The following is a 15,800-nucleotide window of genomic DNA, read 5'->3' as shown; positions in this document are numbered from 1 at the left end:
TTCTTCAGACTTCCTCACCTCACATCTTTGTTTCTTCCCTGGCCAAGCCCTCTGCATTTATCTAATTTATCTTATCCGATTTCTCTCTGGGTAAACAGCTCAGTTTATGGACTTAACAGAGCAGAAAGAAACCTTGTCATTTCTGAAGAAAGAAGTGAGGCGGCAAAAGTACAGGGTAGAACAAGATTAGGCAGGATCAAAAGACAAGAGCAGGATGCTCATAACAAAGACAGTTTTAAAATTATAACCACCGTTGTTCATCCTGTTGGAATTTACTGGCTGTCAGCACACCGTGGGTGTAAACTGAAAGGCGTCTGGATGAGTGACTGCCCTTCATTCCTTCTGGCTCGCTGATGACATCCTCTAGCAAAGCTCAATGTCATCATTAAAACATAAAAAGACTAGTACAGCGATGAATTAATTTGCAAGTATTAGACCAGCTTTTCCCATCACAAATTTGGAAATAATAGATATTTTGCATAAAACAAGTACAAGAACATGGAGTTAAGTACCTAGAGTATCGGTCCTTATTGGCTGGATTATTAGAGTTCTCCAAAGAATTAGGACCACTAGGCTGTGTGTAGATGTCTGTGTGTGATGGTGGTGGTAGGGGGAGCTGTTTTAAAAAATAGGCTCATGACATTTGGGGGTTGGCAAGTCTGATTCTACAAGAAGGCAGGCTGGAGCCTCTGGCCAGAGTTGATGCTGCAGGCTTGAGTTCAAAGACAGCCTGGAGTCAGGGCTCCTTCCCCTATGGGGGAATCTCGGTCCTTTTATTTAAGGCCTTCAACTGATAGGATGACGCCCACTCATATTATGGAGCATCTAAGTGTACTGATTTAAATGTTACTCATATCTAAAAAGTACCTACAGAGTAACATCTCGACTGATGTCTGATTAGCTCGACACCCTAGCCTAAGCTAAGGTGTCACCTAAAATTAACCATCACAGTCACCAACATCTAATTAACATGATGAATGGGTATATTTGCTGGGGCTGCCTTAACAAGTACTACCGATTGGGTGGCTTGCACAATAGAAATGTATTTTCTGGGAATTCCCGTCGTGGTGCAGTGGTTAACGAATCCGCCTAGGAACCTTGAGCTTGAGGGTTCGATCCCTGCCCTTGCTCAGTGGGTTAAGGACCCGGCGTTGCCGTGAGCTGTGATGTAGGTTGCAGATGCGGCTCGGATCCTGCGTTGCTGTGGCTCTGGCTGGCGTAGGCTGGCGGCCACAGCTCCTATTCGACCCCTAGCCTGGGAACCTCCATATGCCATGGGAGTGGCCCTAGAAAAGACAAAAAAAAAAAAAAAGGAATGTATTTTCTCACAATCCCGGAGGTTAGAAGTTTGAGATCAAGGCGTCAGCAGGCCTTGGATCATATGATAGGTCTTCTGAGGCCTTTCTCCTGGGCTTATAGAGGGCTGTCTTGCGTGTCTTAGAATCATCTTCCCTTTGTATGGGTTTATGTCCTAATTTTTAGGATCCACCTTGTGACCTCACTTTAATGGAATTAACTCTTTAAAGACGGTATCTCCAAATAGTCACATTCTAGGGGTCTGTGACTTTAACATATGAAATTGGGGTGGGGTAGAGCCACTATTTAGCCCATAATAGCAGGAAAACACTAGAAAATTCAGGGTGGTGATGATTTTGTCTCGTGCTGAAGTGGTCTTGATTGATTGGTTGGTTGATTTTTTTTTTTTTTTTTTTTTTTTTTTGCTTTTTAGGGCTGCACCCATGGCATTTGGAGGTTCCCAGGCTAGGGGGTCGAATTGGAGCTATAGCTGCCAACTACACCACAGCCACAGCAATGCCAGATTCTTAAACCCCCGAGTGAGGCCAGGGATCAAACCCGCAACCTCATGGTTACTAGTCAGATTAGTTTCTACTGTGCCACAGTGGGAACTCCCAGTTGATCGATTTTTAAGCTGATTTCTTTTCTTTTTTTCTTTTTCTTTTTTTAAAATTATAGTTGATTTACAACGTTTCTCCAAATTCTGTTGTACAGCAAAGTGACCCAATCACATATAGTTCCCTGTGATGTATAGTAGGAGCCCATTTCCCATCCATTCCCAATGTTACAGTTTGCATCCCCCAACCTCAAACTCCCAGTCCATCCCACTCGCTCCCCCAGCAGCCACAAGTCTGTTCTCCAAGTCCATGATCTGTTTCTGTTTTGTAGATCAGATCATCTGTGCCATATTTTTGATTCCACATATAAGTGATATCATATGGCATTTGTCTTTCTCTTTCTGACTTAATTCACTTAGTATGAGAATCTCTAGTTCCATCCATGCTGCTGCAAATAGCACTATTTTGTCTTTTTAAGGGCTGAGTAGTATTCCATTGTATATATGTACCACATCTTATTAATGCATTCATCCGCTGATAGACATTTAAGCTGTTTCCATAACTTGGCTATTGTGAATAGTGTTGTGATGAACATAGGGGTGCATGTATCTTTTTGAATGAATGTTTTGTCTGGACATATGTCCAGGAGTGGGATTACTGGATCATATGATAGTTTATATATTTAGTTTTCTGAGGTATCTCCACCCTGTTTTCCATAGTGGTTGTACCAATTTACATTCCCACCTTCAGATCACATAATCTTTCACCTTTTTCTTTTCTTTCTTTTTTTTCCTCTCTCTTTTTTTTTTTTTTTTTTTAAAGGGCCACACCAATGGCATATGGAGGTTCCCAGGCTAGGGTCAAATCAGAGCTACAGCTGCTGGCCACAGCCACAGCAATGCTGGATCTAAGCCACATCTGCGACCAACATCACAGCTCGCGGAAGCACCAGATCCTTAACCCACTGAGTGAGGCCAGGGATCGAACCTGCATCCTCATGGATATGAGTCAGGTTCGTTTCCACTGAGCCATGACAGGAACACCTGCCTTTTTCTTTTTTTTAATTTATTTTCTAATTAGAAAAATACTCTGGCTTATTGCATACATTTGGAAAATTTACAAAAGTATGAAAAAATTATTAAAAATCTGAGAAATTTCACCATATATTTAGAAAATCAGTTGACAGATTAGTGTATTTCTTTCTTTTTTCTAGGCATTCATACATTTTCAGTAAAATCAGGATTACACTGTAGTTTAATATGTTTTCACAAATTACATTGTAGTGAACATTTCCCTCTTTCTTATTTATGAAAATTTCAAATGACTGTGTGATGCATTCATCCATTTCCATGTATGTATCCATTCAGCTCACGTGTTTTTAGTGTCTTCAGTGTGCTCTGCCTTGTGCTAGACCCTAGAAATACACTGATGAAAACAGACAGGGATCTTGCCTTCATAACTTTTCCCATTTTACAGGTATATGAGCATTTATTTAGGTAAATAAATGTTTATTTACTTTACTCTGCTTGAAGAGAGCACTGGTTTTTGCTGTCATGTGCAGCTAACTCATTTCCTAACCGTTACCATGCTATTTGTATAGAAGCTGCAGATTTCTACAAAATTGAATATATTACATTTCTTCAACTCTAAGACACCTTTGTTTTTGCTTTTGCAACGCAGTGTCTCAAGTCAGTATCATCTTAAAATCAATGATATGACAGTTTAAATGACTATGAGGTAAAATTCACATAACATAAAATTCACCTTTTTTTTTTGGCTGCACCCACAGCATGTATTCCTGGGCCAGGAATCAACTTGTCCCACAGCAGCGACCAAGCCGCTGCAGTGACAAAGCTGGATCCTTACCCTGCTATGCCACCAGGGAATTCCAAAAGTCACCATTTTAAAGTGTATAATTCAGCAGTGTTTAGTATCTTCGCAGTGCTGTGCAACCACCACCACGGTCTAATTCCAGAGCAGGAAACTCTGACCTGTTAAGGAGTCACTCCCCACCTCCCCTCCTTCTGAAGAGTCTTTGCCAACCAGTAGCTGCTTCCTGGCTCTGTGGATTTGCCTGTTCTGGACATGTCATATAAATGGAATCGTACAGCTGTGGCCTTTGTCGTCTGGCTTACTCTGCAAGGCACCATGTCGATGTCGCAGGACGTATCAGTTCCTCATGTATTTTTCTGTCTGAATGGAATTCCTTGTTTGTACCATGTTTTGTTTATCTTTGCATCAGGGGATCAGTGTTTTGGTTGTCCCACTGTTTAGCTGTACGAATGAGGCTGCTTTGAATATTTATGTGCAAGCTTTTTTGAGGATGTGTGCGCTCCTCTTGAGTATATACCGGGGAGTGGAATTTCTGGGTCTTGTGGTCACTTTAACTTTTTGAGGAACTGCTCACTCTTTCACAAGAGTGGCTGTACCATTGTACATTCCCACCAGCCATCTACCAGCAGTGTTTCCACCTTTTTACTATTATGAATAATGCTACTGGGAACACTGGTGTACGTGTTTTCTTTTTTCTTTTTGGGGGGCCAAACCTGGGCATGTGGAAGTTCCCAGGCTAGGGGTCGAAACGGCGCTACAGCTTCTGGCCTACACCCCAACCACAGCAACTCAGGATCTGAACCGCATCTGGGACCTACACCACAGCTCATGGCAATGCTGGATCCTTAACCCACTAGCAGAGCCATGGATTGAACCTGGGACCTCATGGATATTAGTTAGGTTTGTTACCACTGAGCCACAGTGGGAACTCCCTTTGTGTACATGTTTTTGCCGGGGAAAATGTTCTCAGCTCTCTTGGATGTATACCCAGAAGTAGAATTGTTGCATCATATATATAAAATAACTTTTTGGTTAAATTTTGAATTGCCAAGCTGTTTTTGACAGTGGCTGTTCCATTTTACATTCATTTATCAGCAATGTATGATTCTGCCTGCCCTCGTCGATACAGCTTAAATGGCAAATTCCAAATTGTTTTCTTAGTGGTATATGAAATAATAGCGCATCTCACAGTCAATGTCATGGAGTCAATGAAATATAATACACAAATTTTCTTTTGACCCTCGTTTCACTTCTTGTCTTTTTTACCTTAAAATCTAAGTTATAAAGATAAGCATATAGGATAACAAATATTTTTATACTTGGCACCCATAATTGACAAAAATTAACTTTTTGGCTTTATATATTTAAAAATAAAAATAAATAGAACATTACAAAAAGTTCAAGGCCTCTCTTTCCCCTTCACCACACCTGGTACATGGTCTCCTTCTCTGGGGACCATCGTGGTCACAAATTTGGCATTTATCCATCTGGACACTTTATTACTATTGATAAATATTAAAAATGTGATATTTACATATGGTTTTAAGTGTTAAATATATGCCACTATACTGTTATCACTCTACAGCTTGTCTTTTCTTTTTTCTTTTTTTTTTTTTTTGTCTTTTTAGGGCTGTACCCCCAGCATATGAAGGTTCCCAGGCTAGGGGTTGAATCAGAGCTGTAGCTGCTAGCCTACGCGACAGCCACAGCAATGCCAGATCCAAGTCACATCTGAGACCTACACCACAGCTCATGGCAATGCTGGATCCTTAACCCACTGAGCAAGGCCAGGGATTGAACCTGTGTTGCATGGATGCTAGTCAGATTCATTCCCACTGAGCCCTGATGGGAACTCCTACAACTTGCCTTTTTAAATAAAGACTGTTTCTGAAGTCTCTCCAGTGATGTGCTGGAATATTTAACTACCAGCTTCTGTGGGGAGAAAGGGGAGTGACTTACAAATCATTATTTCTAATTTCCATATTTTAAATACTTCTAACATGGGTGATCTCAAACTACTGATATAATATTGACCAGCTGGCAAAACTCCTAAAATTTTAACCATTAGCTCTTGAGACCTGGCTGTAGCACGCCACCACCTCTCTCCATATCCATGGGTAGATCTGGGTTCTGCTTTTGTCCTTAATTTTAATATAGTGATAGTATGACGTTTCCATCCATTCACTTCTTGACAGGCACGTAGATTATCTTCAGGTTTTCACTGTCATAAAGCAGTGCTTCAGCAGGCATCCTTCTGCATTTTTCTTGTGCATGTGCGCAAGATTTTCTGGGTCACCAGACATGTTCGTCATCAGCTGTACTCGATTGGGAAACTGCTCTAAGTTGTTGCACAGCTCACCCACTCAGCAGTGGTATGTGAGAGATGCCACTTCCCCACAGCTTTGTGGACACTGGTGGTGTCATTGTTTTGCCAATTGAAATGATGTAACTCTATTGATTTCATATGCAGTTGGCCTTCATCTTGAGATCCAGCAACTGTTTATATGTAATTACTTATACATTCGTTTTTAAACTTAATTCTAATATTTATCTCTAGTTGATGGTAATAAATATAGTAGCCTATTATAAGAACTTCAAAGCACAAAATCAGGCAATGTGGCTACTCAGCTTCTCTATGAAGCTAAAAGAAATGCTTAACTTTAATTTGGGGATTGAAAAAGAGAAGCAAAGATGTGCACAGGGTTGTACTGGTTTTTATGGCATTTGGCTGCAAACAACAAAGAACCCCATTAGCAATGGCTTAATCACGTGTGGAGGATGTTTATTTCAAGCAGTAAGAAGACTAAGGCTGGCAAAGGAGGCACTGGTGCTATCGTGGACTCAGATTTTCACCCTATTTCTCGGCTACCCTTAGCCTGGGGGCCATTACTCTCATGCTCATCACTTCGTGGTTGCAAGACAGCTGCCGCAGTGCCTGGCTTCACATAAGCACTCAAGGCAGGAAGAAGGAGCAGTGCCAGTTCAGAAACACAAGAGCTTTCATATAAATACCAAGAGGAGTTTTGTTAGCATCAGTGACCAGAACTGTCACAGGGCCATCTCATGTGACAGGCAAGTATTTTTAGTGGGGGATACACTCTGTCTCATCCTCTGAACAAAACTTGCGTTCTGTTACAATGGGAAAAGAGGAGAGAGAGACTTGCCACAAGAGTTATTTGAATATATATTTTATGTACATTATTTTTTCATAGTAGCATCAAATTGGATAAATGCTGGGAACTTATTCAGAAATTTCTACCATCCAAAAAAATAAAGAACACAGTTTTCTTTGCTTGATTATTTTTTGTTCATTTTCCACTACCAATTAAGTATCTAGGTTTCACTTCCATTTGTCCCTTTTCACTTACTCAAAAAGAATTTAATATTTAACCAGACATGTATTATCTACTTTTTTTTTTTTTTGGCCTGCACCCATAGCATATAAAAGTTCCTGGTTCAGGGATCAAATCTGAATCTGAGCTGCACCTGCAGCAACACCAGATCCTTAACCCACTGTGCCAAGCTGGGTACTGAACCCGAGCTGCTGCAGAGACAACTCTGGATCCTTAACCTGCTGCACCACAGTGGGAATAGGCATGTGCTATTATCTTATGACGAGTTTTCCAGATATGCCTCATGCCATAAAAGAGCAGAAAATTTTATAAGTATAGGTTATGGAGTGTGGGAGAGAAGCGGATTTGTCATTATTGACTGTGTTTATAAGACAAGTCCCTTTTAGTGTCTCATATTATTAATATAATTCAGGAATTCTTTTTCCCAAAGTCGAAGGCTCTCAGCAATATGTGTAGGCAGGACCGAAACAGGTGTGGTTCCTTACAGACCATTTCCAAAGGGTGAGTCATAGACGGTTGTAAATTAAACAGGAAGGGGGATATTTGATATGAAAGGGCACGTAATTAGATTCCACAGCAGTTAGACTTTCGTATAGAAGAATCATCTGGTTTTGGAATTTGCAAAAAGAATAAAAAGTGAGAATTTGAAGGAGATCTTGAAGAAAGCACCTAGGCACTCAACAAACAGTTGGTAATTAACTACTAAGTCCTATGAAGAAAGGCTGAGCTGTGGAATAGAACCATTGATCTGCTTCCCAGGACACCCGGTTATCCAGATTGCATCTGCAGTGTGTCACCACCAGGACCTAAAGAGGGTGGGTGTGCAGGTGTATGTCTGTGTCACTTCGTGATATTTACCGCAGTTTCAATTTCATACATTTTACATTGTTCAGTTTTATACATTCTCGTATCAATCAAAGAAGCAATTAGGCATCTGCTACCCAGTGTTTCAGTTAACATTTTATATTCCCACCGGAAGGATTTCTCTTCTAGTTTTGGATTCTAAACTTACTGAAATAAGAAAAAACTTGAATGATGTGCTAACACAGCACAATGTGTATGTGAAACTTAACTCATAAACATCCTTAGGAGTGCACGTACTGTGTAATGGGAGCCACACAGATTTTGTTTTTCTTCTTACGGCCGCACCCGAGGCATAGAGACATTCCCAGGCTAGGGGCTGAACTGGAGCTGCAGCTGCCGGCCTGCACTACAGCTACAGCAACACAGGAGTCAAGCCACAGCTTGTGGCAATGCCACCTCCTTAACCCACTGACCAGAATCTGCATCTTCATGGACACTATGTCAGGTTTTTATTTATTTTTATTTTTGTCTTTTTAGGGCCACACCTGCAGCATATGGAGGTTCGCAGACTAGGCGTCGAATCGGAGCTGCAGCTGCTGGCCTACACCACAGCTCACAGTGATGCTGGATCCATAACCCATTGAGGGAGGCCAGGGACCAAACCTGCATCCTCATGGACACTATGGCATATTTGTAACCTGCTGAGCCACAACTGGAACTCCAGGCACACATTTTATTAACAAGAATGTTTTGGTTTTTGGTTTTTTTCTTGTGTGTGTTTTGTGTGTTTGTTTTCGCACACCACGGCTGTGGACCGCATCCATCTTGTGCAAGGTTCCTGTGAAAGGGCGCTCGAGAGGACTCACAACTGCTTCAGGCTGCAGTGAGGGTGGACCGGTGGTTTCCATTTCACACCTGGTACATGGGATGCTCAGCAGGGGTTAGTTCCCGTCCCCTCTTTCCCTCCAGGGCCATCTGCATTCTAAGCTGTGCTTGCCTGGGTTTAGCTTTTCTCTTGGAAGCGCCATCAGGAGGAGCAAAGGGTGATTCTGAGACCAGGTCTTCCTCCAGGGCCCCTGAGGGCAGCCCCACCTTCTCTGTTTGGGAGGAGCTCTCAGACATTTGCGTTGACACAACTAAGAGATACCATGGCTCTTTCCGGGTCACATCTTAGCAGATACAGAAAATCAACCCGGCGAAAACACTTACCTCCAAGTCAGAGAGACATTTAATGGCACTGAGACCTGTGGGTGTGGGTCCCAGTCCAGGCAACATCTGAAGGCAGAGCGGTGCCCGTCATAGCATGGAGTTGGGGCTTCGAGGGTCTTATCTCTGGCTGACCTGAGCATTGGCTTGACTGGCCAAGAGAGTTGGGGAAGAAGGAGAATTCTTTTTTTTTTTTTTAAGACTTTATTATTTTTTACAGCTCTTTTAAGGTTACAGCAAAACTGAGAAGGTTCAGAGGTTTTCTATGTAGCCCATCCCCACACATGCTTAGCCTGTCCTGCTGCAATGCCCCCTCCAGAGTAGCGCATTTGTTACAGCTGATTAGTCTATGCTGACACATCATTATCACCTGCAGTCCTTAGTCCACATTAGGGCTCACGCAGTGGTGTACGATCTATTAGTCTGGACACATCTATGATGACATGCACCCACCATTATAGTATCATAGTATTTTCACTGTCCAGATAGTCCTCTGTGCTCTGCCTTGTCATCTCTTCCTCCCTGACCCCTGGCAACCACTGACCTTTCTCTTGGTTCCATAGTTTTGCCTTTTCCAGAATTTCATATAGTCAGAATCATATAATACATAGCCTTTTCAGACTGGCTTCTTTCACATACTCATAAGCATGTAAATTTCCTTTTCATGGTTTGATAGCTCATTTTTTTAGTGCTGAATAAGACTCCATCGTCTGGATGTACCACCATGTATTTATCCATTCACCTACTGAAGGACCCCTTGGTTGCCTCTAAGTTTCAGCAGTTAGGAATTCAACTGCTATAAACGTCCATGTGCCAGTTTTTATGCGGAGATATGTTCGCAGCTCCTTTGGGTAAATGCCAAGGGGCATGATTGTTGGATCACATGGTAAGAGTACTTTTAGTTTTGTAAGACACCACCAAACTCTTCCAGAGTGACCACATGTATCATTTTCATTCCTGCCAACAATGAGTGAGAATCCTTGTTGTACCATATCCTTGCTGGCGTTTGCTCTTGTCAGCATTCTGAATTTTGGCCATTGTAATAGGTGTGTAGTGGTATCCCATTGTTATTTAGAAGGAGAATTCTTCAGATAAAGATTCCCTCTATTTCTCTCCTACAGAGAGGATTTACCTCAGGCCTAAAGCTGTTATCTCTCTGGCTCTGACCATGGTGCTGAATCCTCGTATCTTGAAAATTCAGCTCCTACAGTGGCAGTAGATTCACAGTCTCATAGCTGTGCGATGCATTAAAAGTGGTATGAGGAAGAGTGTGTCCTTCCTAAAGCCATGTATTTAAGCTACAGAGCTTATCTGCTCCCTTCTGACGAAGAAGATTTGGGGAGAATTTCTAGCTAAAATTTACAATTTAGGATGCTCCCAGGTCCTGAACTACATCTGAGTGTGAGCAGAAGGTTCTCAACCAACTGGTGCCAAAGTAAACTGAATGCAGGTCAAGTACCATATTTTCCTCCTCAATTTCTAATGGAATAATAATAGCTATGCCATAGTTCCTCAGACAATGACCACAGACAGGCTTCTCCTTCTCAGAGAGGGAGATTCCCAACTTCAGGGTGGTGCTGCCATGCTGACATCCAGCAAATTTGTTTACATAAAGCTTTATCAGAGGTTAATCCTCTAAAGACAGAATTTGTGGGAAAGAGCCAACTCAATCCCCAATCTCTCAAGCCAACTCAACTCGACACAAAGTGCCAACATTGCGCTAGGCATGTGCTGGGAAACGTGAACCCTGACATCAAGAAGTTTACGGTCTGTTAGGTGAGAAAAACATGAATGTGAGTGATGCTAACAGCAGGCAGAATGTACCATGTGCATTAAGAGAGGTACTGCATATTAGAAGAATTGCAACAGGACAGTGATCCACTCTGCTCTAAAACCTAAGCAGAGAGTTCTCCAGAGTCCTAAGGTCTGGTCTTGACCTTTCACTCACCTTCCAAGCCAGGATGGAGGCAGACATGTCTGAATTGATGACATCTGGTCAGCCATGAACTTCTTTTTAGAGATGCATTCCACCTTGCTACGAGATCCTGGTCACGACCAGGCCGGGCAGGGCACAATAGTGTTTGTATCTGTTCTATGGAAACAGACTGCAGCTCCATCTCCACCCGTTCTCTGCAAATGGACAAGGCAGAAATTAGTGTGTGGAGGTGGTATAAGCAAAGGGGCACACCCGGGAATTGGCTTAGGGAGGATGATAAATCACACTGTCTGGCTTCCCTCTGCTGACTTGGGAGGACCCTGGTCAGCAAGAGGATGAGAGCATCTTTCACTCAATTAAATATCAAGTTTTCCTCCTGCCCTTCTTTTGGATCCCTTTCTCAGAACTCACAAAAGTACTTCAGAGAAAGTTGTGGCGTGCTGGCTGAACAGCATGGGGAGAAGAGCATGCGGTCTTAATAGCACTTGCAATCAGTTTACCATATGTTGAGGTGGAAATGGCCTGAGCAGTAGAGTTCTGAGCGTGTTACAGAAGAACGCACCTCTCAGGGTCTAGACAGTGCTTGCAACACTGTAGATGCTCAACAAATCTTTATTCAACTGAAGTTGCTGAGATACTAAAGGAATGGGGAACAGCTGCTCCCCAGGGCCAGTGCTGTGCTCCAGAAGGCAACGAGGAACTAGCCATGCGTCTGGACTTCAGACCAGTTGTTCACTCCCACAGCTCAGCAGACCATCATCTTCCCATTCTACGCCCCAAGGAACTCTTGCTGCTGGATCAAGAGGCATGAGCCAAGGAAAAGCTCACCAGGGACCTAGAATCAAGTCCATCTCAGCTGACCACATTATTTTCAAGTAAAGAAGGCCACAAGCCCTCTTTTTCTCTTCATGGCCATTGCTGCCCTCATTTTCAAGACATTTCAATGAAGTATTGCTAATTGACCTTACCTTCTAGATGGGAAAAATGAGGCTAATGGTTTCTTTCAGCCCATCAGTGTGGAACCAGGGCTCTTCCAAGGCCAGGTCCCCCCAGGAATCTCTTATCTGTTGTTTGTCACTGAAGCTCTGCTCGTTGACATTTCTCCCGGCCTTGCCCCCATCCAACTCTATGTTTTGGTTTGTTTTGCACATGCAGGAAGTCAGCAAGTGAGCTGGGATGAGAACGTAGCTCTGTGTACCATCCACACCTTGTTCCTTTGTCCTTATTCTCCTGCCTGCCCTTGACCTTCCCTCTGCCCTGTTCAGTCACAGGAAGGAAGCCCGAAGGGAGGGGCAGCTGTTTTCATAAAGTAAAAATGCCTCCTACAAGAGTATACCCAAGGGCTGTGTGCTTTTTTCTGAGACCAGTTCTGACAGCTAAGAAGGCTGGCGCCCAACTGGCACACACCAGTACCTTTGTCCTGTCACCTCCTGCCACATCAAGCCTTTGGCACAGGACTGGCTACTCAACCTCTGCCAGGCCTGCACCATCTCTGCCCAACCCATGGCGGGTGGTGTCCAACATGTTCGGTGTTGACACAGCCTGGTCCAGCGCCACATTTTTGTGGAGCATTTCCCCACCCCCACCCTCACCCCCCCCCGGGGAGGCAGGATTTGTAAAAGCTGTTGACACACTGTCGCCTTTCTTCCTCCTACGACCCTACGACTTTTGACGAACCAGCTCCCTGTCCACCTACAGACCCCTCTCACCTCCCAGAAGGAAGAATTATGTGCCTACCACTGCTCACCTCTTCAACTTAGGAAAGTGCTAATCCTGAGATGGCAAGTCTGAGATGGCCTGAAGCTTCCCAACCGCACCCACATACCAGGGCAGTGCCAGCCAAGGCAGTTATCTGTTGTTTCCATGCAGTGGGCAGGGCTGGCCACTGGATTGGATACCAAGGCCACCTGGGTGGAATGAGCCTTTTCAAAACAGGGTGGATCCAAAGCCGCTGGCTGAAGTTTCGTACTGTGGCCTTGGGAGAAAGTAAATGAGGGGTGTGGCGCCCAGAACTTCTAGAATCAGGTCAAGGGAATTAAAAATTAATGCCCCCAAAATCCTTCCATCAACTTAAAACCCAGTTTCTATAGGGTTCTAAGCTCTAGTCTCAGAAAAATCAAAACTCACAGCCATGGGTGGCCATTGTTTTTAGGTGGCGTAAAACAAAGAAGATGCCAGTCTCCCTTCCCTACCTCACTGACCCACTGTGACAATAGTTCTCCCTTGGGATACCTGTTTTACCAACTGTAGAATGGGTCAATACTGTTAAAATCCTTTTCGAAGTCTTTTTTTTTTAAATAAAGGAATGATTGGTTAGTGAAGCTCCTGCTTTAACTATATGCTGCATGAAATGATCAAACATAACTTTTACCCAGCAGACTCTACCCTCTAAAACTTACAGCCCGCAAAAGAAAGAGGAGGGTGAACAAAACTACTAAGGCAAAGGAAGGTGGCCGCAAGGTGACAGGTGTGTGGCACCTATCCACTCAATAATAATGGGGCAGTACATCTGGGGTTCCAAGTAGCTTCAACTGGATATCAAATGAAAACATTCAGCATCACAGAGCTGATGTGAGTGTGTGTGGGATCCAGAGATAAAGGACTGTACCTGCAGTGCTCCTCCAGTTTCTTAGAGAACAGTCAGTAGACGCCCTTCCCTCAACAATTCCCCCTGACCTAGGCAAAAACCATGGCCTCATTCCTCTCATCTTTCTCAGCAATACAGAAAAACAGTTCTCTTTCGTCAGCCACTAGCCTCCAGCCCTGTACAAGTCGTCTTGCTCCTTATCCATACATAGCCTAACATGCACAGGATCCCAGGAGCTATGCTGCCCTTTGGGTCCTGGAGCTGGAAAAAAGGACCAAATCCAATATAGGACACATAGTGATGCTATTACCCGGCACCTGTACTTTGCTCTAGTCTGTAGTTCAGTTGAGCTTGTTTTCTTGGCATCATTATTCAAAATTGTGTGCTATTAAGAATACACATTCGGGGGGCCGCTGCTAATGTAACCTGGGCAACCCCAGGTGCCTGCCAGTCAAGCCTCTACTGAGATTTCTCCCCACGATTCCATGGCATTTTCCATGATGAGCAAATGACACAGGGCTCCTTGGACCTCTGGTCACTCCTTCCACTAGCCATGCCAGTCAGCCATCTAGAGGTCCACCAGCCACTTAAATCTCTAAGCCTCTTGACCCCTCTGAACTGAATTCAGACCAACACTTAGGCTCTAGACTTTGGTTTCCTGATAAATAGCACACTGAAAACTATTTTACTGACACTTAAAAAGGCCAGCTGAAAATGTCATCTTTGAAATATACTACAGTTAAACCTTATAGCTTTGGAAAATCAGAATGTCAGATCTAAAAGTGACCTCAGCGATGATCTAAGCAGGGGTTCTGGACTTGGGGTTAATACTCTTGAAGGGGTCTTGGACCCTCAGAGACCCGTGAACCTCCTAAAATATACTCCAATTCTGTGTGTGTGTGCATGTGTACCATTTTTTCTTTTAAGGAAGAGGGATCAGAGCTTTCATTAGACTCTTTAAAAGGGACCCCAAAGGGACCACCTTGTTTTAGAGATGAGAAAATGTGGCTCCTTAACATGGTAAGATAGCTGGAACTAGACCTGGGCCGCCTGGCTTAGAGCTCTTTGCACGATATTACACCATTTGCCTTAAAAACCTTAGAGACGTTCAGTTAAATACAGTGACCCATGGGCCTGTTGATTTGCTTCTGAAGTCCCACTCATATGATGATAAAGGATAAAGTATGAACCGATAAGGACAAAGAGCACATGAGAGTCGACAGCAGCCCACGAAGCCGTCAACAAAATCTCAGAGACAGACAGGTCCGCGGTAAGTAAACTTAGCAGGACAGAGAAGACTGAAACCTAAGACCCCAGAAGAGGAAGCCCCAGAAGGAATCTGGCACGAGGCAGATGGGTGGGAAGCTGGAGGTGCAGTGGTCGCTGCAGATGGCCTGGAAACGGGACTCACCGGGAGACTGCGTCAGGGTTCAGTTCAGCTCCGTCTCCTCCCCATCCTCCCAACACACCTTCCAGCCTCTGGGGCGTCTGCACCGGAGAAGCTCCGGACTTCGGCATCTCAGGCACAGCCAAGGGAGGATTAGGCGCCTTATTCAAAAAAAGTCTTGTTGTGCAGTGAGCTTCTCTCAGTGCAGCTCCCAGGACCGGCAGCCAGCGTATAATACCCCTCGGAGCTGGACTGTCTGCGGCCAGGCAGCTCCCGGCCGTCACCAAGCCCGTCTATGGCTGGCAGCCACGCTTCCCAGAACCCGGACCAGACAGGGTTCCAGATCGTTCGCCAGTGAGAGGAGGGTGCGTGGGATTTGGGTGCCTGAGTGAAGTGAATGCCATTATGCCAATGGGCACGTGTGCCGCGTTCACGGATCTCTCCCCACAAGCTCCTGCTTTTGGTGGGTGGATGTTGTGGCTTCTCAGGGTTTCTGGGGACCTCCAGCTTCTGCTCCAGGGCTGCAGGCTCAAGTCTTCACCGATGGTTCCACTAGTTCTCTGGCTGCAGTTTCTCCGCAGCCTCCTTCCACATGTGCGGAGGCGCTGAGGCCTAGCCTTACTTTATTCCAGCAACAGCTGTGGCCATGTCGTTCGTGTGAGCCTAAGACTGATCAGACGGAGAGAGCGAGCGAACACCCCCCACACTTTATAAATAACGGCACCGGGAGTCCTCCGGGCGGCAGCTCTGTCTCCTCTCAATTACCCTGCGTTAATTTTCTGTGGCTGCTGTTCTAGGTTATTACAAACTTAGTGAAACAACACAGATTTGTTACCTTGCC

General features: G+C 44.3%; 1 long non-coding RNA gene across 2 annotated transcripts in view; it reads right to left on the bottom strand.

Moving 5' to 3' along the window:
- Positions 1-15,800, bottom strand: part of LOC106506781 (testis-specific gene 13 protein) — a 539,004-nt gene that overhangs the window by 145,326 nt on the left and 377,878 nt on the right. The window contains exon 6 of one of the 2 annotated variants that reach the window (XR_014833845.1): positions 10,998-11,179. This is a non-coding gene — a long non-coding RNA (testis-specific gene 13 protein). Of the gene's footprint in view, positions 1-10,997; positions 11,180-15,800 lie in introns of those variants that run through there. The other variant, XR_014833847.1, reaches the window with a different exon arrangement.

The sequence above is a fragment of the Sus scrofa genome, chromosome 18 (genome assembly GCF_054392235.1).
Source record: "Sus scrofa isolate SSC_HxYL_T2T_F1_AM1 chromosome 18, Sscrofa_HxYL_maternal_Yorkshire_Landrace_v2.0, whole genome shotgun sequence".
NCBI lineage: Eukaryota > Metazoa > Chordata > Mammalia > Artiodactyla > Suidae > Sus > Sus scrofa.
This window is presented reverse-complemented; position numbering and strand designations above follow the sequence as displayed.